This window comes from Anastrepha ludens, chromosome X (assembly GCF_028408465.1).
Source record: "Anastrepha ludens isolate Willacy chromosome X, idAnaLude1.1, whole genome shotgun sequence".
Lineage (NCBI taxonomy): Eukaryota > Metazoa > Arthropoda > Insecta > Diptera > Tephritidae > Anastrepha > Anastrepha ludens.
The window spans coordinates 72,147,971-72,168,776 of record NC_071503.1 but is presented as its reverse complement, the minus strand read 5'-3'; the positions used below and the strand labels follow the sequence as shown (position 1 = coordinate 72,168,776).

At 43.0% G+C, this 20,806-nt stretch overlaps 1 long non-coding RNA gene across 5 annotated transcripts; it reads left to right on the top strand.

Moving 5' to 3' along the window:
• Nucleotides 1-3,132: 3,132 nt before the first annotated feature.
• Nucleotides 3,133-11,696, top strand: LOC128869425 (uncharacterized). Of its 5 annotated transcripts, none has more exons than XR_008455271.1 (3): nucleotides 3,133-3,569; nucleotides 7,910-9,813; nucleotides 11,022-11,696. It is a non-coding gene; the product is annotated as an uncharacterized LOC128869425 (long non-coding RNA). The 5 variants fall into 5 exon arrangements; XR_008455273.1 differs by lacking the exon at nucleotides 11,022-11,696 and having other exon boundaries at nucleotides 3,133-3,271; nucleotides 3,479-3,569; nucleotides 7,910-9,906; XR_008455272.1 differs by lacking the exon at nucleotides 11,022-11,696 and having other exon boundaries at nucleotides 7,910-8,413; nucleotides 8,482-9,906.
• The last annotated feature ends 9,110 nt before the right edge of the window (nucleotides 11,697-20,806 follow it).

Here is a 20,806-nt window from a genome sequence, read left to right as displayed (position 1 = left end):
AATGTCAGCTCTTGGGGGTGATGTGAGACCCAATTGTGCGAGGGGTTTGTTAATAATCGCCAAACATGTATCTTCGATGTTTATTAAAGTTTTGTTGTAAACAATATCGGACGGCTGTAAGTCTTGATTGTTTGCTGACCTTCGCATTTGTAACAGAAAATCTTCCCCAAGAGAATCGCAATGCTTAGGGTCTGATGGAGCGCAGGTTGTCAAAATGATTGCAGATAGATGACGCATTTGACTGGGCATAGATATAACAGATGCTTCTGACAGTGCTGTATCCCAGTGCTGGTCATCTTCCAGAAGTCCAAGTTTTTGGCACGCTTGCCGATATATCGGGAAAATGTTACCTTCGACTGTAGGCAAGTTTTCGAATGATGTTGGTCCCCTTACTACGTGCAGTAGCATCCTCAAATAGAAACATTCAGCATTGTTAGGGTGTACTGTGTACACTCTGCCCAAAGCATCGCACTTCTGCGCCTTGTTTTTTTTGTTTGAAAAAATTGTTTACTTGATGCATGCCATGTATAGTATTGTGGTACTTCTGGATAAAATAATGTTTTAGCGAATGGATCATCTGTGCATAAAAAAGTTGTGAGGGTCGTATTTTGGGGATCAGCTGCTAGCTGTGCCGCGTTCTGGGCCGTAAATGTAACTCGCTGACCGTTCTGTTGGTGCACAGCTAGGTGAACAACAGTTGGATGGCGCTCGTCAATTGGAAAGGCTAGAATCCTCCAAACTGCCTCATTGCTGGAAATGTATCGTCCCATTTAGAATTGTGTTATTTCATCAAGTTCGTTGATGGCTCCAAAAATTGCCATGCCATATCGCTGCCTTTGTTAACGTATTAGCATATGTATTTAATCGACCTTACAGAGTTGCAATACTCAACATTTATGTGCGCTTGGAACATCTTTGAAAGCAGAGGAGTGTATGGTACAACCCAACTGTTGCCTATTTGCACTTCTGCTTGTAGAATCTTAACAACTGCAACGTGGCCACCGTCTTCCTATCGTCTTCTTCTATACGTTGGGTAGCCATCCTGGCCAGTTTGAGTTTCAAGTGTGCAATGTCCATCTTTCACACATGGTGAAGTAGGATTGAGTGATCCGCATAGACCATGAATCATTCTTGTGGTGATTATTTGAAATAGAAGAAGGTCGGTTTCCTTGTCTGGTATTTCTGCTGAAATGATCTCGTCTATTTGTTCTGAATGGATTTTTTCTTTGAGCCATGTTAATATATGTGCATGAGGCAGTCCTCGTTTCTGTCACTCAATTGAATACATGTAGCAACGAACTTCACCGTATATTTTTAATTTGACTATTGCATCCATTAATTTAGTAAGCTTCTGCTTGAATATTCTAGCGGTTAAACCATGTCTGTCTGCAGCAGTTTGTCCCGGAAGCAAAAGCGATTAGATTTCAGCCCATTTTGGATTGCAAGTAAAAGTGATGAATAAATCGGGCGTCTATAATTTCGAACATATGTCAGAGCGTCCTTCGTATATTCATGCATATGTCTGGGGCTGCCTGTGAAGGACGAAGGTAAAATTACCATTTGCCCAATATCTTCTACATTTCGTTCGTTTGATATTGCGTCTTGAAGGTGGATGTACTCTTCAGCTCGACGTTTTTTCTGATTTAATCTTAGAAATAAAAGACGCTCACTTTCGATTTTGGCATGTCAACAAAAATTGTTGAAATAATCGTCCGCATCGTGGAAGATAATCTTGTCCTTCTCGTATCATTTTTATGCGTAAAAATTCATTGTTGAAATTTTTTTTATTGGTTGGCGCTTTAGTGAGAGGGTTAATTTGCATTACATTGAAATGATATCCATCCCGACCGTCCCAAAATAGCAACAAATATTGAATAGCGTCGTAAGATCTGAGTGTTTCAGATATGCGCTGCAACTCGTCAGTCCGCTTGTGCAAAGCGATATCTCTTTTGTCAAATTCATTGCCGACAATACTAATGGCAACTTCGTTCGACGTAGGAGCGTTAAAACGTCGCTCGTGTTCACCTGATGGCGTTCTCTCTGCTTTGATGATAATTTTATATTCATCAGTTGGCATTATGTCGAGAGAGTTTTTGAACATTAGTATCGAATTATTCCTTTCGTGTAGCATATGTTGTAACTCACCAACAACTCCCCGATCAACACCCGGGACGATGTTACATCGTTGATCTATCTGCGCGTCACTATTACCAGTAGAATATATTTGAAGAAATGGTGGATCTTTATCAGCATCAGGTAACAGCGATCCTGCTGTATGATAAACCTGACCCTGAATTTTGAATGTAGGCATGTAGCCTGCTTCTGCAACGACTTTCGTTGCGCCAAAGGATGTCATCTGGGAGCAAGAGTTGTACTTCCGTATGTTCTGTAGGAAAAGTTTTGATTCGACAGTTGTTCCGCATGTCAAACGGTTAAGTGGCTTAGGTGGCTATCGTAGTGATGCCAAAGAAACTTTACCGCTGCAGCAACACATTCCTGCCGCTTCATTTTTAAATTTTCGTGCATGACAGTGAGAGCAAATGACGTCCATGTTACCAGTACTTGTTTTTGAGTGTGAATGATAGTCGACTGCAGTATCGTAATTGAACGCTTCATCTTGAATATCGAAATTCAAACCCCTCCGAGATCTAAGTCTTGCTGTACGGTCACGTTCCACTCGCGCATGGCGCCATTGTATATTTTCATCATCTCGTATTTCCTATATTCACTCCCTTTCCTGACTTAACCTATTTTCACGTTGTTCTTCTGTTTCAGCATTCTGAAATGTCCTCCTTCTTTCGTCGTTCGAAAGTCTTTGCTCACGCTGTTGTTCGGTTTCGTTTGTTCTCAATTCTCTCATTTGTTGTGATTTTTTAGTATATCTTGTCAGTGACGTTTTCCTTTTTAGAGGCATATTATGTAATATGTGATATCCAAAATATATATTAATAATACAAAACTTGCTATATAGAATACAAATATAGAATTCCAATGGCGAAATAGAAATGTCAATGACAGTTAGGCAAAAAAATGTTTGTATCATATAGTAAATAAGTAATATTTTTTATTCTAAACAAACACATCCCTGCATTGTCCTCATATATTCTGAAAAGCGAAAGAAGGGCAATGCAGGAATAAACAACCGCACCAACATCGCTTTTACCCTTTAGTTATATTTTTAACTACAAGTGAAAGGACGCGTCACAGCAACATCAACCCAATAATATACAAAAGTCTTCAAACGCCAGAAACAAATCATCAACAACAACAGGTTAATATAAATAATATTGTTCGAAAATTTGTACCCAATTTTTTCCCATATACATTTGTACACATACACCCTAGTACATAAAATAAAAAATTTATAAAGAATTCAAATTAACCCATTTTTTCTTATTTCGGAATCGGCCACATATCGTCGACATACCCCGACATTTTGGTCCTTCGAGCCGGATACAAAAAAAAAACCCCCTAACAGTTGCAGAAGCTATATACTTAAAAGCAGAAGCTAACAACAACCTGTAATACACAACCCACTGAACCTTACATCAAAATCCACACGGAAAACTGTAAGTACGACCAAAGTTTTTGAAGTGCTCAATCTCATAAGTGCAAATCACAATTTTTCAAAAAAACAAAAAGGATGTGATCAAGTTGACTAGAATCGCTAGTTATTTGCTATATGTACATACATATGTATATACATATGTATATTCTGCTTAGCACTTTTTGTACATACATACATATTTGCCGAAATAGAGCAATATAACATAGCAGTTGATCTGCCGGCGAAGATTTTTGCACTTTTATACTGTAAAAAATATATACATATATTACATGTATACGAATATATACATACCCGCAATTATAGGTATAATATTAATGTAAAGCAATCAACTCCGTCTAATAAGTTGTTTGTGCCAATATAAACGGTTAACCCATTTACCATATACTCACAAAAAACCAAAACAAAAAAAAAAAACCAGCAAGAAATCGAAACAGTGACCCAATAGGGAAAAATTTGCAAAACCCTGCAGGGAAATTTCGCAACTTATAATAAGTTGCCTTTAGTGTATACTCTATATACAAATAAAAGTGGTATTACCATTCACTATTAGCCCTCGACCCTAAAAGAAATATAGGGTATCCACCGCAAAAAAAACATAAAAAAAAAATTTCTTTTGCGAAAATTGGAATTCATTATCTCCCTTGAACTTAAGTTCCACGAACTCAATTCGATATATTCGGTTGTAAACCTAACCCCCTTTTTAAAATAATATGGAGGACTTCAAATTATCAACTTCTGATTTGATCGAATTCGTGGAAGATCAAATCGAAAGATCCAGACCCCACCAGAAGACGAGTCAGTTTATACTTTAGAAATCAAAAGAGTTGAACTTGATTCTCTCTTTGATAAATTGAAGAAAGCGTACGACATTTTTCGCAGAGCCTCTAATAACGCCGACGAAACCATCGACTTAAACAAAATAAAGGACAGATATAAAAAATGCTATCAAATGTATCTAAACTGTTTAGCTTCAATAAATAAGATTTTTTTTTTTTTTATTCATTTTTATTGTAACTAGTTAACAAAAATAAACTAACGAACAATTTTCTTCAGTTTTTGTATAATACAATTAATATGATGGTGCTTTGCACAAAACTTGCAAAGGAGTTGATTACTGCACGAGGTGGTGCGGCTTTTTGCGTTTCAGCCTTACAAACCATTTATGCTGGTTAGTGAGGGCTGAGGCTTCGCTGTTGACATGATGAGATATCCTATTTATATGAGATAGGGCATGTTTTTTAATTACGACTGCAACTGGTTCTATGCCGAGATCGCGTTCGAGATCGCTAATGCGTGCATACCAGGGCGCGTTAGTAGCGCATCGCAAAATTTTATTCTGGAACCTTTGGATTTGAAGTATGTTGCTGGAGCTTGAGCATCCCCATAGTTGTGTCCCATACGTCCAAATTGGTTTTAGCATTTGCTTGTAGAGAAGTACTTTATTGTACATGGATAATGCGGATCTTTTACCCATAAGCCAATACATGTTTCTGAATTTAATATCGAGTTCTCTTTTCTTCTTTACGTGAGAACTCCATCTCAGTTTGGTGTCAAGAGTCATACCCAGGCTTTTAGCCGTGTTATGATACGGGACTTGCACTCCATTTATATATAGTGGAAAATATCTTATTTTATTGTACGTAAAATCAATATGAACGGATTTGGTTTCATTTAGTTTTATACGCCAAGTAACTGTCCACTCATAGATTCTGTTTAAATGTTTTTGAAGATTTGCAGTTGACTCAATTTGTGTATTTCCAACTGACAAGATAAATAAATAAGAATGTGGACATTCTAAAGAACCCGAACCCTAGCCAAACAATTAAGGAGAGACGTTCAGAGGTCCCGATGATGGAGCTTGCACCTACAGTCCATCTACCCCCATGCGACACGGACATATTTTACGGAGATTATGTCACATCGCCTGCATTAAGAGACATGTTCACAGCCCTTTATATCCAGAACCCAAGGATAAGTAATGTGGAAAGACTCTTCCACTTAAACCAAAAGACCCGAAGCGAAGCACGAGAATATAACAATAAGCTGGGACCCGATCTTAATATACCTTTGTAGTTCAAAACTACCTAAGCAAACCCTAGAAGCCTTTGAAGACACCCTCGAAGATAACTCCACAATACCCTCTTGGGCGACTTTCGATAGTTTTCTGACCCATAAATATAATACTTTGGAATCAGAAGGGAATTTTAAAGCTTCAGTTTCAAAAACCCACCCATCCAACCCCAATGCAATGAAGAAATGCGATGAAAAACGATACAACACCTCTCATGCCAACGTATACAAAAACCCGATAACAGAGCAGTCAAAACCGTAAAAAAAATTCCAAATCTTACTTCACAAAAAACACTCGAAATTGACACTTGAATAATATGCAAAACACAACATTCCTTACGTGAATGCTATAAATTCCTTGCAATGAATGTAGAAACGCGTATATCTACTATCAAAAAGTACGGGTATTGTTACAACTGCTTAGCCATGTCGCATTGTTTCAAGGACTGCAAAAGTAAATACTCCTGCAGGAAATGCAATAGGAAACATAATACGAGTACCCTGCTACATAGAGACTCAGTCGCTCGAACCCATTTGCCTTACGCAAATGGGCCTCAAATTACCCAGAAATATTAATAGATCTTCCTCAGGAACACAAACTAGACAAGGAGTCACTGAATTTATCCGAGTTTGACAACACCAAAACCCTACGTATTCGATGAAACTCTAAAAAAGATTCATTTTTCTTTCTCGTCAACCCAATCGAGATTGAACCCAACTACATCAAACGCGAAGTTTTATCAGCTATAGCAAAATTATTTGACCCCGCCGGATGGCTCAGTCCAGTAATAATAACGGCAAAAATAATTATGCAACAAATATGGCTTGATAAATCCGACTGGGACGAAAGTCTTAAACCACTCACACTTCATAGATGGATCAGTTTCGTAAAGGACCACGAAAAAGCAAATAACATTGAAAGGCCCAGATGGACTCATTTCTCGTTATCAGCAACCAACGAATTTCATGGATTTTCCGATGCCTCCGAGAAAGCTTATGCCGCAACCTTTTATATTCGAGTCACTATCGAAACCGAAGTATGGACCACCCTGTAAGTTTCGAAAACAAGAGTTGCCCCAATCAAAAGCATATCGCTGCCAAGGTTAGAACTCTGTATAGCCGTTCTACTAGCTAATCTTGTAGACACTACACTACCCCAATTAAGCTTAGAGCAATATAGAAGCTATTTTTGGACGGACTCAACCATAGTTTTATCGTGGCTAAGCAAACCGCCATGTTCTTGGGGCACATTCTTGTCTCACCGAGTCACTACCATTATAGAAAAGGTTGGAGTCAATAACTGGCGCCATGTCGAAAGCCATGACAATCCCGCAGATTTGGCAAGTCGAGGGTGTACACCCATGGAACTTCTGAACTGCGAACTCTGGTGGCATGGACCTAAATGGTTAGACTCGAACAAGAACAGTGGCCAAAAACTCAAAAACCCTTTACCACAACAATGGAAATTAAACCCGTAAAGGCATTTGCAATAACGACCCAAGAGGATATACTAGAATTATTCTCTTCACTACCCAAAGCTATTAGAGTAGTTTCGTATTTTTTCAGATTCTTCTTAAATGCCTCACGCAGGAGACGTGAATGCCAATATTTGAGCCAAGAAATAACTCCAAGTGAATTTAAAGCAACGCGAATAAAACTGATTATTATAACCCAAAAAAATCATTTCCCAGAAGAATATGATGCTTTGACCCGAAAAAACCAGATACCCAAGAAAAGTTCATTACTGACACTTAACTCATCAATGGACTCGAACAAAATATTGCGGATTGACGGACGATTAAGCAATTCCGGCGCACTATCTTATAACGAGAGACATCCGATCTTATTACCCTATAGCAGCCAAATGGCAAAGTTATTGACCCCATTTACCCACTCAATTACCCTACACGGCGGAAATCAACTAGTTCTGCGACTCAAGCGAACACAGTTTTAGATACCAAAAATAGGGACCATCATAAAATCGGTGATCCATAATTGCAAAACTTGTATATTACACAAGAAGACACAAAATACACAAATAATGGCGGCACTTCCAGCTGAGAGGACAACCCTACCCCGTCCATTTGCCGTCACAGGAATAGATTTCGCAGGACCTTATGAGATCAAAAATTACACTGGAAGAGCATGCCTAATAACTAAAGGATACCTTTGTATATTTGTATTCTTCAAAACTAAGACCATACATCTCGAACCTGTCAGCAATCTTACGACACAAGCATTCATGGCCGCATTTGCACGTTTCTTTTCCAGGCGCGGATGTCCTTCCGACCTCTACTCGGACAACGGAACAAACTTCGTAGGCGCTGCCAAAGTATTACTCAAAGATCGCCGAGAATTTCTCAAAACTCTACAAACCCAAGTAATAGCCAGTTATGAACACCAAAACATCAATTGGCACTTTAATCCCCCAGGAGCTCCACACATGGGTGGACTATGGGAGGCAGGTGTAAAAAATTTCAAAACCCATTTAAAAAAAGTATCCCAAACTCAAAAATTTACCTTCGAGGAACTAGCTACTCTATTATCCCGCATAGAAAGTTGCTTGAACTCTCGTCCTTTAAGTCCCTCAAATGATGACCCAACAAATTTAGAACCCTTAACCCCAGGACACTTTTTAATAGGTACGCCACTATTAACACCCGCCGAACTCAACTTAGAAGATACAAAATTACGAATGGAAATTGGGCCGAATAAAAAAGGTGTACTTCGGTTCAGATAATAGGACCCGAGTGGTTGACATTCGTACCACCCAAGGTACAATCACGCGTCCCATAACAAAATTAGTTATATTACCGAATAATTAAAAAGTTTCCTTTTCATAGGATCAGGGCCCCCCAAACTCCAGAAGGAAAAGCACTTCATCGATCAACACCATTCGCCGAGACAGCCCAACGTTGAGCATCCGCTCCCTCAGCACGACCCGCAGTATGTCACCACTCTCGGACGAAAATACTCTAAGAGCTTTAGCAATTCGCTCCCGACGATTCCGTGCGACTCTTTCTCCCATCCAAGAAGAGAAAGATAGTCACATCCACCGCACAGCACGTCCCACCATATCTAGCATTACCCGACATAAATACAATGCACACCAACACGTTGCATGTGGGATATGCAAGAAAGAAGACTGGTGACATGCTCAAAGTACATAGCCATGAACATCGAGCAAAAGTTTTAAGCAGTAACGAAACATAAATATTGCATTAATTGCTTGTCCAGATTGCACCGGACAAAGGATTAAACGAGTGAGAAGAGGTGTTCCACATGCAATGGAAAGCATCATTGCACCCTGCTCCACCCAAGATTATATACTCATGTCGCGAAAACGAAGGGAGACCGAAAGGTCGAAACCCATCCCTTTACCTCAAATACAGGACCCCCCTCATTACTGGCCAAGCAGACCCTAATACCAACGGCATTCATCCGCATAAAACACGATGAAAAATAGCATAAGGTCAAAGCCATGATAAATCCGACCCAAAGATTAAGCACCATCAGCTCAGAATTAGTGAGAAGATTGAGGTTGCCGATAACATATTTGAATGAATATCGTATCTGCTATCTCAAAATCGGATCGCTAACCGACGAGCAGTTGCGACTTGAAGCTCACGTCTTAATCTCGAAAGATTTACCCACACGACCCTATGAGCAGGACATAAGTGACGAGATTCGAAAACGTTTCGACCACTTAGTCCTCGCTGACCCTTCTTTCAACAGAAAAGACCGCGTAATGATAACACTTGGAGCGGATATATATCCACGTATCATAAAATCCGGCATATTCCACCCTTGTCGCCCAAAACACTGCGATTGGATGGACTTTAACTGGAACCATAAACTAGACCCTAAGTACAACTAAACACCTCAGCAATTACACAATTATTATGCCAGTTATTTTACACCAAATTAACCCATTTTTATTCGCAGATACTGCAAGGCGGCCGGGATGTTTATTCTAAACAAACACATCCCTGCATTGTCCTCTTATATTCTGAAAAGCGAAAGAAGGACAATGCAGGAATAAACAACCGCACCAACATCGCTTTTACCCTTTAGTTATATTTTTAACTACAAGTGAAAGGACGCGTCACAGCAACATCAACCCAATAATATACAAAAGTCTTCAAACGCCAGAAACAAATCATCAACAACAACAGGTTAATATAAATAATATTGTTCGAAAATTTGTACCCAATTTTTACCCATATACATTTGTACACATACACCCTAGTACATAAAATAAAAAATTTATAAAGAATTCAAATTAACCCATTTTTTCTTATTTCGGAATCGGCCACATATCGTCGACATACCCCGACAAATATACTTACCAAAGCAATCTCTATCGTAATGTATGACGACAAAATTCAAAATGCAGTTGACAGTCGACATACGATCACGGATCGATCACGATAGGATAAACGTCTAAAGTAAATTTACCATACGTCATCTCGACTTCGCCGACGATCATTTTCCGACCGCTGTCGCCAACGTCAAATAGTGCTTCATTGGTCGACACTTGTGAAATGTTATTGCAAAATTAACAATGAATTTGTGAATAAAAATATGCCTGTTGACTTCCGCGGGGAAAACTACATAACCATGCGCATTTTTGCATTATTCCGTCGTGTAGTTTAGGCGGTATTGAGTAACAGAGTACAGACATTCCCATTTATGTTCTCAATTCACTTATTTGTTGTGATTTTTTAGTATAGGTTAGTTATTGCAAAATTAACAATGAATTTGTGAATAAAAATATGCCTATTGACTTCCGCGGGGAAAACTACATAACCATGCGTATTTTGAGTAACAGGCGGTATTGAGTAACAGAGTACAGACATACGCATTTATATATATAGATTAAATATTATTTAATAATAATTTTGATGAACACGTGCGCATGCATGTATACGGATGTCACCATATGATATAGGCCGTAGTCTGCAGTATATGGCATAGCATGACAAATTTGATGAAGATTGAATTTTAGACAAGACTTCATAGAGCATACAAGTGTTTTGGTATATTGATATATGTGTATGTATATCAATATATACATACCTGTATGTATATTATGTTAGTTATGTTTGTGCAAAAGTTCAATTGCATATTCAGTTCTTATAGTGTTACATGCACATATGTATGTGCATACACACTGCAGGAACCATGACCTACCTCCCGCGCATCGCCTTATCATATTTACATTTGAATATACATTTATTTGTTCCTTTGCCAAACGACATTTTTACCGGGAATAATATATGTATGCATTTTATAAAGGGTGGTTGTTGGCCGATGTTGAATGTGAACCACAACTAAACGTCAAGTTTTTTTCTGCATTTCATTTGACATTTTTCAATTTCAGACTAACTCAATTTGAACCATGGAAAGATACACAATCGAGCAACGCGTTAAAGGTATTCAGGCTTATTATGAAAACGGGCGATCAAATCAAAATGCATATCGCGCACTTCGTAATTTGTTCGGTCAATTTAATCGTCCAAATATGCGTACAATCGAAAAATTGTGCAAAAGTTTGAGCAAACCGGGTCTGTAGGAGATGTGAAACCACCATTGCATGCTCGTACAGCTCGTACTTCAGAAAATATTGCTACTGTTCGCGATAGAGTGGTTAAGAGCCGTCCATCTCAACCCGACGTCGTGCCCAACAATTGCACCTCTCACGCCCGTGGTTGATGAACATTATGCATAAAGACTTGCATTTACACGCTTACAAGGTGCAATTGACTCAAGAATTAAAGCCTCTTGACCATTTCAAGCGTCGTCAATGGTCAGAATGGTGGCAGGAAATGGCAACAGTGAATGACCAATTTTCGAAGAAACTCATCCTCAGTGATGAGGAACATTTTCACCTTAGTGGATTCGTCAATAAGCAGAACTGCCGCATTGGGGCGAATGATAATCCAAGAGTAATTGCCGAAAAACCAATGCTACCACAAAGAGTGACTGTTTGGTGCGGTACATAGAACCTCAATTATGCCTCAGCGTCATCGAAAATTTGGACCAATATTATCATAATAAAGAGAAATGACAATAATTTCCTAAAAAAATTGTGTTTTGTTCAAAATCAGCCCTTGAAACTAACCACTCTTTAGATAGTATAAAACCTTCAAATTTAAAATAAATAAAAGAAAACTTCAAAGATACGTATTTGCATATATAATATATGGGATAACTAAGTTCTCTTGTATCTTTAATAAATATAGTGTTGCACGCATGTGTATGTATGCACTGAAGCAACATGACCAACCTCACAAGCACCGCATTATCATAATATTTCATGCAATATGTAATTAGGGAGTAAATATCCGAATGATCGAATTCCTGCCTAACAAATGCTAAAACAATTCTCTTCTGCATATGCATCTACACACATATTTGCATGTGCGTATGCATACTTAATGCCCTAGTCTATGTACGTACATATTTGTATTTTGAACTTCCAGCAAAGCAATGCTTATTAGTATACACAAACAAATGCATGTACTACATACAACCGCACACACAGGGCACTCACTTTATTCCTCTAAATACGTATGTCGTCCAAAGCTAGAACTCTATGCCTAGCGACTACAAGAACAAAATGCATTAATAGGCGCAGCCGTAGCGCCCATCATTCTAGTTGCCATAGTGCTGAACAGTATGAAATAGTCGCGCGGCGCCGAACAGTTTCAACTATTGTACTGTACAACAAAAACTCATCATAAAAAAATTCTTTGATAAATTCGAGCTCATAGTTCTAAGAGCAAAGTACTTTAATTCATGAAACGAGCCGCTCATATGCCAAATTTCTCGACCATTCGAAAATAGTCAATATTGGAGTATTTCGCGTAGAATTATTTGGCAATATTTGGTAAATCTTGAATTTTTGTCAAGTCAAGTGCCCGCGGCTCCGTACATACAAATGTATGCATCAATATATGAATATAAATATGTCTTCTAAATGCTCGACAACCGCAGCTGCTTTGCGTAAAGTGCGCACATGAGCATACACTAACTTGCAGAAAACAACATAAGTATACATACACACATCATATACATATATAGGTATAATCACATTTGTACATTTGTTAGCCTCGCTTCTGATTTTTTTCTTTGCATTGTACTTCCATCCTACCTTGGTTCCTAAACCTTGACGTTGGTGGTTGCGCTTACTTACATCTAAGGAGTGCTGGACGGTACCATCAGTTTGCCACCCATGCTGGAGAGGTCGCCCCTGAGGTGTCAGACTAATATGTGTACATGAATTGGAATGATAGTTACCAAACATCCCGCCCCCAATCCAGGATAGCACGTGTCCAACGTTTGCTGTCTGAGATAACATACTGTATTTTAGCGTTGCGCCTCACTGATATCTACCCACCTCAGTGATCAGTAGGCTTACTGTGCTACGGGGGACCATAACACACCGGACGTTCTTCCCACCACACTCATATGATTCAACTGTAGGCCAAACAGATATAAAAAAAATTGTAAAACGTACTGCTTCACGAACCGCTTCTCATCATACCGATCTTGAGAAGCTACATCTCCAGGATGGTCGGGTACTAACTACTAAATGGCAAGCAGCAGTACTAGCAGAGAGCAAAGATACCAAAACACCAAATAACTCAGACTTATGGAAGGAAAACTCCAGGCAACTGGGCTGCTTCAACATCCAAGCGGATTATCCAAAAGCCATGCTCGAGTACTGGACAGACTTCTCTAGAAGCTCCCACCTTCGAAGAGATCAAAACATGAGTGGTCTGAGTGGCGCAGGCACCAAATGGGATGCGCCGAAAAAGGTGCTGGGCCACGCCAACTTCGGAGACGAGGAAGCGCGGCGCTGCTGAAATCAGCCCAGATGAAAGCAACTGTGACAAAAAAGGGAGGAAACAACCTGCGGGGAAGGATGAAGAATCTGAAGCTCCGAATACAATAAATTCTACACTGAAATCTGCGTACCAAATCTGTAAACCAACTTAAGCTCCAGGAAACCTGGTTTCAGTAACGCCACCATCGTTAGGGGTTTAGACTAGCTATTCTACCCGAATCTTTCCCTACACAAATACTTTTACGGGAAGGGCTGAGGAACTCCTCATAGAGGAGATATATCAGGGATGAAAATTCAAGCTTAAGTTCGAAGGTATACACTTCCGTCCAGGTTTTATACCAGTCCATTATGCAACCAATGAAGCTGCCTACTAGTTGCACAACTACTACAACCTACTAACTGCATAGAGAGTAGGGGACTCGGAATGAACCCCGATACAACTGAACTAATTCTCTTTACAAGTCTGCGTGATAGCCATAAACTCAAAAGGCAATTTGTACGAAACTGCTGAGAAGGAAAACATGGTAGGAAAACACGTGACCGTCACACACAAGTCGTAACAAAAACCACAATAAATATTTTCCTGGAATTCCTATGGTAACTTGCAAATTAAGGATAAAAAATAATATTCTCCGACGGCCAATAGGTCATGGAGAGAAAAAATACGTGTGTTACAACCAGGCTAATTTGACCGCAAATAGATAAGAAAAGATCAGGAGAATTCGAGAGAATATCTCGAAGGTCGTGGCTTGTGTCACCGGTTATTGGCTGTTAAGTAGGCGATCTTCTAGGCTAGGAAACAGCAGAACACTACCTCTGTATGTGTCCAGACTTAGCTAGGAGCAGAGCGAGGCTGTTAGGAAAATTCTCTTTTGACTCTCATACGGAACTATCCGGTGTTGGGATAAAATCTATCCTACGCTTCATAAGAGAATTTAACTGCTTCCATGAAAAGTAAACAGTAAGGTTCTCGTGTTACACAGTGGTACTCCAACGGACCTACATGGTCTAAGTGCGTTCTTAACAGAGCTGATTACCGTGAATTCTGTATAAGTTAGATTAGGTTAGGTTGATATGGTTGCCCAGGAAATGGGCACACTTGGACGAAGAAAGGTTCGTCCTTTGTGATGCCATTAAGGAGGTGTGAGGCGGGAGAGAAAGACCGATGGGATACAGGGAGAGGGCGGGGAGAGGTGGTGCTGAGATGGTTAGGAGCGTGCAGATTGCAGATTGCGAACGATGACTATGTTTGCGTCGACCGCTTTATGCTGCTGATGAAATTCATCAGATTTTTAATGTCAGCGTCAGCTATATCAGCAGGCTTGGCAAAGAAGTAGGAGCCAAGATGCCTAGATCTTAGCCTCGCCAGAGCAGGGCAGCTAAGAAGAAGGTGCTGAAATGATTCCACCTCATCCTCCATATATCCAGCGCAAAAAGGACTTCAAGTCTCACAGCATGCATTCCTCGCGCATTTTGTCCTGTTAGAGAACCCACGAGAGTAGAGAGCTGATATTTTGTCAGCCTCAGAAGCTCGCCCGAGCGCCTCCGGTCCAGACGTGGCAAGAAGGATTTCGCGACCTTACACGTTTGTGTATTTGCCCAGCGCTCGCTGAGTTGGTGCGATGCCCATCTTTCCAGGAGCAGACCGCAGGTAGTTAGGGGGATCCCAATTCTCTCCCTTCGCGGGGAAATCACCTTACGTGTCCCTTGTCTGCCCAGCTCATCCGCCTCACAATTTCCCGCAATGTCGCTGTGACCAGGAACCCAGATGAGGCTGATGTCAAAGAATTCGGACGCAGTCGAAAGTGAGGTCAAGCATTCATTCACCAAGTCCGAATGCACCGTCATAGGCCCGAGGGCCCTTATTGCCGCTTGGCTGTTGGAGTAAATATTTACTTTCTTGACCGTTAATACGCATTTGAGCAGCCAATCAGCTGCCTCCTTGATTGCGGCTACCTCTGCCTGGAACACACTGCAGTGGTCCGGTAGACTGAATTAGAGTCTGATGGGGAGCTCCTCGCAAACGACTCCTCCGCCAACCTTTCCTTCCAACTTCGATCCATCCGTGAACAAGTTCACCAGACCCTGCCCCCAAGTGTAGCCCTCCGTCCACTCTTCCCTTGACGGAATATAAGTGGCGAAGGTTCCGGTTGGACTAAACGAGGGTATACACTGATCCGTTGACAGAGGGATGAGCTCGAAGTTTCTGAGGATGCTTGAGTGCCCTCAGTCTGATTGCGGTACGCGAAGCGGCATTTCTGCCTGCGATGTCTACGAGTACCACATTTAACATTGCGTTGAGCGCTAGAGTAGGAGTCGTTCGAAGCGCCCCACTGATTCCAATGAGTGCCGACCTCTGAACTCTCTCCTGCTTCTTCATCAATACCGTCTTCTCTAGTGAGTTCCACCAGACTATGACTCCATATAACAAGAGAGGCTTTACAATAGTATTATATAGCCAAAAAACAACTCTAGCCGAGATTCCCCATCTTTTACCAATTGCGTCCTTCCATCCATACAAGGCGATTGTTGCCTTCATCATTCTTTCCTCAATATTGGGCTTCCATGTAAGCTTGCTGTCAAGGATAATACCTAGGTACTTTACCTTGTCAGAAAGCATCAGAGGAGCGCCCCCTAGTGAGGGAAGTTGAGCCTGGGTATTTTATGTTTCCTCGTGAATAAGACGAGCTCCGTCTTAAGAAGATTCACCGACGGGCTGCAATCCGTTGCCCATCTAACAACTACGTTAAGATATCCCTGCATCAGGTTGTACAGAGTATCCACAAATGCTCCTGTAACGATTAATGCGAAGTCCTCCGCGTAAGCAAACACCCTGCAGCCCCCTTTCACCAACTCCTCCAGCAAGTCATTTACGACAACAACCCAGAGGAAAGGCGAGAGAACACCACCTTGCGGAGTGCCCCTACTCACCTGCCGGTGAATGGAGATGCCACCCCATTCTGCCGCGACAGTTCTGTCGCTGAGCATTTTATAGATAAATCTGATCAGATCGGTTTCGACCCCCAGTTTACCCAGAGACCTGGTGATTGCCTCCAGTAGGTAGTTGTTAAAAGCCCCCTCGATGTCGAGGAAGGCGCCCACCGCAAGCTCCTTCTGAGAAAGAGACTCCTCAATCTCTTTCACAATTGTGTGCAGGGCAGATTCCACCGATCTGCCCTTGCAACAGGCATGTTGGGTATGCTACAACCGACCCCGAGGAATTTCGCTTCTTATGTGCAGGTAAATCAGTCTCTCAAGGGTTTTTAGCAAAAAAGATGAGAGACTGATTGGCCTGAAGTCCTTAGGGGAGACATGTGAGCACTTGTCTGCCTTGGGTATAAAGACAGCCCTCACGGCCCTCCATGACCTCGGTATATAGCCCCTAGCTACGCAGCTCGCATAGATAGGGCTCAACCAACGGCATGATACCTCCACTGATTTTTGCAGTTGTGCAGGAATGATGCCGTCAGCACCAGGCGACTTGAAGGGTCTAAAGGAGTCAATGGCCCAAGACAGGCGGTGCTTATCGAGCAACCAGCCCCGGTCTCGAGAGCATGTTGAACTGCTTTCCAGGCTGGTGCTGCTAGGTGCTGGGCTCGTCGGAAAATGGGCGTCGAGAAGTAACTTTAGTGACTCCTCGCTGCTCATCCCCCAACGTCCCAATTCGTCTCTTAAGTACCCCAAGGGAGCGGAGCTCTTCGTGAGTACTCGTCTAAATGTGGAAGACTCATGGCAGCCCTCTACGCTCTCGCAGAAGCTTCTCCAAGAGTCACTCTAAGCTTTGCTAATTTCGGACTTATATATTCCTAGCCCTGCCTTATAAAGCTCCCATCCCGAGGGAGATCTTATTCTTTTAGCCCTATTAAAAATGCGTCTACATGAGGCCCTAAGCTCAGAGAGCTCCGCTGTCCACCAAGGTGGCTTTTCCTTCCTGGGAAAAGCTTTTGTTGGACAAGAGGTTTCCAGGGCATTGTTGCAAGCTGAGGTGAAAGTCTCCACCAGTTCGGCGATCGCTTCTTCCGAAAGATCTTGATTTCCTCCCGGTGCTTTGGGGAGTAGGTTCTGTAAATTTCTGTTGTATGCATCCCAGTCCGTCCCCATCAGGCTCCTGTAGGGGGATCTTATTGGACGGGTTTCAGCGAGAGAGAACTGAATGTACCTATGGTCCGAGAAGGAGTGAGCACTTAGCACCTTCCAATCGGCGATTCGGTTTATCAGTAAAGAAGAAGCCAGAGTGAGGTCAAGTACCTGCTCTCTGGCTGCGGTAATGAAATTGGGGTCCTTACCCCTCTTACAAATAAACAAGTCCCCGTTTAGAATATAATCAAAAAGTGACTCACCTCTTGCATTGATGTTTGAACATCCCCAGCAGGTGTGATGGGAGTTCGCGTCAGTGCCTATAATAACGCCGATTTTCCTGCGTTTTGCTTCGGCCAGGGTTTTCCTTAGCATCACCGGAGGTGGTTCCACCTCGTCGTCATGTGCCATGTAGACCGACATCAGCCATAGTTTCCCAGAAGGGCCCTCTAGGCTCAAGGGTACCAATGTCTTCATTGCTGAAATTAGATAAAATAAATGCGTTAAGTTCCTTTCTGATGAGTATACAGGATCTTGGTCTACCTGTCCCGCTATACGTCACCAGATTGTAGCTTTTCGTCCTGAGCCCAGAAATGCCGTTGCTGCTCAGCCACGGTTCCATGGATCTTCATTGCTGAAATTAGATAAAATAAATGCGTTAAGTTCCTTTCTGATGAGTATACAGGATCTTGGTTTACCTGTCCCGCTATACGTCACCAGATTGTAGCTTTTCGTCCTGAGCCCAGAAATGCCGTTGCTGCTCAGCCACGGTTCCTGGATCAGGACTATGTCAGCTCCACCTTACTCAAGGTGGATTAGTAAGTTGGCGGACGCCGCCTTAGAGTGTTGAAGATTTATCTGAAGAATAATCACCCTCCAGGATCCTCTCCATCACCCCAAGGACGGCGTCCTCACTTTCCTAGGCCAAAAGCCTCTCCTCCTCCGCCCTGTCGAAGAACGACCCGATGCTTATGAGCGAACGTCATCAACATTGTCACCCTCCGACATGACGGATTGCTCTTCCATGTACACAGGAGCTTCCTCCACTGTGGGCATTACGTCTCCAACACGTCCAGATGTGCAAGGGCATCTCCTCTGGCATCCCTCACTACCCTCAAACTGCGGAGATGGCGGACGCTACCCTCTTCCATCCCTCCCTAGAGATAGCGCCGTCTTCCTTACCGCTGTCCATTACTCCAAGAATGATCGAGCCCTCCTGTTTAGCGACTTCGTTAAATGATTTTGGTGGGCCACCACCAATCCTGAGCTTCTTTTCTTGCGGGATATCCTCTTTCTGGGCGCATTGCCTTTTAGCTCCCGAGTCCGATTGTAGCGCATTCGCTTCTTTCCCTTTCCACTGCCCTCCTCTGCTCCCATCTATCGCCCCTACTTTAGGAATTGCAGACGGTTCCGTCTGTACTCCGCTACCTATCAAAGGTGGATTCCCACCCTTTACCTTCCGATTAATACTGAAAGTCGGTTCCGACTTTCCCTCGGTGTCTCCGTTGGCTACAACCTTACGCATCGATTCCGATGCGTTACCCCCACTAGAGACTGCCCCCCGGGGCAAAAATTTTCGAGGAGGCGATTTCGCTCCGCCTGTCTTGAGGGAGATGGTTTTCGGTCTCGGTTCCGAGCTCCCGCCACCTGCTCAAGCTTTTTTAGGGTTTATTGTTTTGTTAGTTGTGTTGTTGTTTGTTGTTGTTGTTTTATTGTTCATTATTGTATTGAGTGGGTCCCCACTCGAAGCTGCTATCCTAACCCTTAGTGTGTAGTCGTCCTTAAAGGGTCCCATGGTTGTCTGCGCCGTAGCAGGGAGGCCATGCGAGGGTGGACGCATGTCCTTATGGGGCATGCGTTCAGAGCCAGACCGGGCACAAAGACGGAAATCGTCTCAACCGCACCTACAACGCCAACCCAATGGCTACGGGTTTGGAACGTACTCCGAGGCCTGCCAAGGTTTAAGCGGGACGGGGGCAGTCACGTCATTAGCCCACCAGCCATTTCTGCTGAGTTTCACCTCAGCATACTCAGGTGGCAGAATGCCGCGACTACCAGCACAGGGGTCAGAAAAAAAAAGTCTAAAAAGTGAGAGAAAGAATTAGAAATAAGTCCAAATCCGAAAGCGGGGGGTCGTCATCGTTCAGAAAGGCCATTGAGGCCGCAGATCATTTAGCGCTACCCAGGGCGCACCACGCGGAGGCGATCTGCTCTACACTCCCCCCCCCGGGGGACAAAACAAGTAGGGGCGAAACGGCGTCGGAGTCGACGCTCAAAGCGTAATCTGGGTGGGGCTCTGGAGGGAAGTCGGAATCGACTTCGAGCACCATCCCAGGGGGGTGAGCGGGAACCCGCTTAACGTAGATAGACGGTCGCTTGCGGAACTGCCTGCGACCCGTAGTGAGGTAGGACTGGAGGGGATGGCCAGTACCCGTAAGGGGTTTTCCCCAAGCTTTCGGGGGGTTTCTGGGACTTCTTTTCAGGGGTCCCTTGCTAGGCCTAAACGGCAGTCAGGACAGAGCAGGAAAGCCTTCTCTGACCAACGCATAGCCGCTTAAACCCTGGAACGCTACGGCGGCCAAAATGCTTCGCAGGTACCTGAGAAGTATTTAAGGACGCTTGAGTGGGCCAAGATGGTTCTTAGTGGGGCAGAGAAAGGCCGAGTGGAAAGGGTGGGTGCGGTAGCACCGCCAGTAGAATCGGCAGTGAAGCGGCAACGCTCTTAAGAGGAGGAAATTCTCCAGCCGAAGAAACCGGGGACTGGGGGCGGTCCGCCGAAATCTTTTAGCGAAGTCGCTAAACAGGCGGGATCCATCACTCTGGGGGTGGTCGACAACAGCAGGGAAGATGGTGGGGAGGTCTGGAAGGGAGCCAAGCTGGAAGCTGTGGACAAAAAGGACCTACCTCTTCGTCCGCGCCCGGGTCTGGCTTCCCTCAGAGCCCTCTGCTCCAGAGGATATGGAGGAAGTCCTCCGTTACTGTAACCCCAAACTTCCCACGCACAACTGGAAGGTAGTCAAGGTGGAGAAGTCCGAAGGATATTTTCGGCAAGCGCTGACTCTGCTAAATGGAGAGTCCCTCGGGCCTCTCGCTGAAACTAAAGGGATCATCACTGGCTGAACAAGCGACGCCTGGCTTGGGTGATTGACTCTTTCAAGCCCTTCAAGTCACCTGGGCCCGATGGCATTATACCGGCTCAACTGCAGAAATCTGCTGAGGTATTTTGTCATTGGCTTCTT